Source organism: Nannospalax galili, unplaced genomic scaffold, assembly GCF_000622305.1.
Source record: "Nannospalax galili isolate Female #2095 unplaced genomic scaffold, S.galili_v1.0 scaffold490, whole genome shotgun sequence".
Taxonomy (NCBI): Eukaryota; Metazoa; Chordata; class Mammalia; order Rodentia; family Spalacidae; genus Nannospalax; species Nannospalax galili.
The window spans coordinates 1,920,856-1,922,874 of NW_008329666.1; the positions used below are offsets into that span (position 1 = coordinate 1,920,856).

Here is a 2,019-nt window from a genome sequence, read left to right on the forward strand (position 1 = left end):
AAAAGAAGCATCCAAGGACATGAAGAGAAAACCCACAGAGTGGGAGAAAATGTTCATGAGTGACACAGCTGACAGAGGTTTAACATCCAGACTATATAACGAACTCAAAAAACTAAGAATCAAGTAAGAAAGCAACCCAATTAAAAGATGGGCTAAGAAACTGAACAGAGCATTCTCAAAATTAGAAATAAAGATGGCTAAGAAGCATCTTAAAAGCTGTTCAACATCATTAGTAATTAGGGAAATGCAAATTAAAACCACTGTAACATTTCATCTTACCCCAGTCAGACTGGCTAAGATCAAGAGAACAAATGATACCAAATGTTGGAGAGGATGTGGGGAAAGGGGAACACTCATCCACTGCTCATGAGGCTGCAAACTTGTTCAACCCCTATGGAAAGCAGTGTGGAGAACCCTTAAAATACTACAAATGAACGTTCCATTTGGCCCAGTTATACCACTACTTGACGTATACCCAAAGAATTCATCTTATTGTAAAGACCCTTGTACATCCATGTTTGTTGCTGCTCTTTTCACAATAGCTAAGAGATGGAAGCAACCTAAGTGTCCCTCAACTGAGGAGTGGATAATGAAAATGTGGTTCATTTATACGATGGAGTTTTACTCAGCAGTAAGAAAGATGAAATCATGAAATTTGCAGGTAAATGGATGGAACTAGAAACTGTTATACTAAGTGAAGTAACACAGACTCAGGAAAAAAAAAAAAAGATGTATGTTCTCCCTCATATGTGGATACTTGTACCAAATCCTTGTAAGCAATTATGTGTCCAGACATAACTACGGGAACCAGGAAAATGGAAAGGAACCAGGGAGGTAAAGGAAAAGAAAGAACCTGAGAGAGAAGAACAGTAGGAAACAGGTGTCGATAAGGGAGATAAAGTTAAAATGGGGTTATTTTATGCACTGCACAGTATCTGCACTCAGCAGCTCCCTGCTGAGTGTGTTCAAAGAGCAGTGCGACAGAAATTTGCCATCTGGCATCACTGGTTTTCTTGGCTTTGGTGCCTATTAAATCTGGTATTTTTATTGATACAGCTGCATATTTTATAAAAGGGTTATTTTAATGAAAGGTGTGAGGGAGGGTTATGCAAGGAACCTTGGAGATAAAGAGAAAGAAGGAGCTCAAGAGAGGTGGGACCATAGGAGAAGGGTATTATTAAGGGATAAATGGGAAAAATGGGGACAACTTTAAATGGGGAAACCATGACGGAAGGGTTAGACAGAGAGATTTATAATGCTTAGCTTCTTTTAAAAAAAGAGGGAACCGGGCGTCGTGGCACACGCCTTTAGTCCCAGCCCTCGGGAGGCAGAGGCAGGTGGATCTCTGTGAGTTCAAGGCCGGCCTGGTCTACATAGTGACAGGACAGCTGGGGCTACAGGGAGACCCTGTCTCAAAAAAGACAAAAAAAAACAAAAACAAAAACAGGGAATCACATTAGTTCCACAACCTACTGACAAATTATGCATGCAACTAGCCCAAGGAACATAATATATGTCTAGTCAAGGTTTATCTGATAACTTTTGGTCTTTGCCTAACCTTTTTCTATATAGCGCATGGTAATTAAAAGTACCAGACTGGTGGAACTAATCTTCTTGGATATTTAACAGCCATACTTTGAGGCCTATACTAATCTGGTCAGAGGGATTTAAAGGACAGTTTTTGCTCCTTGCCCTCCAAGGTCAACTAAGTTCCAGGGGACTATGGAACATCTCTCAAAATGTCCTGTAACTGTGGCGAGTCATCTGTCCTCTTGATCAAGGAGGCCATGGAGACCCCCACCAGATGGGCTTGAACCAGTGTCCAGTCTATAAAGAGGAGGGTCAACACAGAGGAAACATCTCATCCATGCTTCCAAGTGAAGCCAGCCATAGTTGAGCAGGACCTATGACTTCTCTTCACATAGATGGAACTGGTAAAAATAAAGGAGCCAGAGGCTCTTCCCAAACCCATGTGACCCCTTAAGGTCAATAGATCCTCAAATGACGTTAAGAGTAAAA

General features: G+C 41.3%; 1 non-coding gene across 1 annotated transcript; it reads left to right on the forward strand.

Annotated features, from left to right (window-relative positions):
* The first annotated feature begins 920 nt into the window (after window positions 1–920).
* LOC115071746 lies at window positions 921–1,058 on the forward strand. Its single transcript, XR_003850824.1, has one exon. It is a non-coding gene; the product is annotated as a small nucleolar RNA SNORA8 (small nucleolar RNA).
* Window positions 1,059–2,019: the final 961 nt, after the last annotated feature.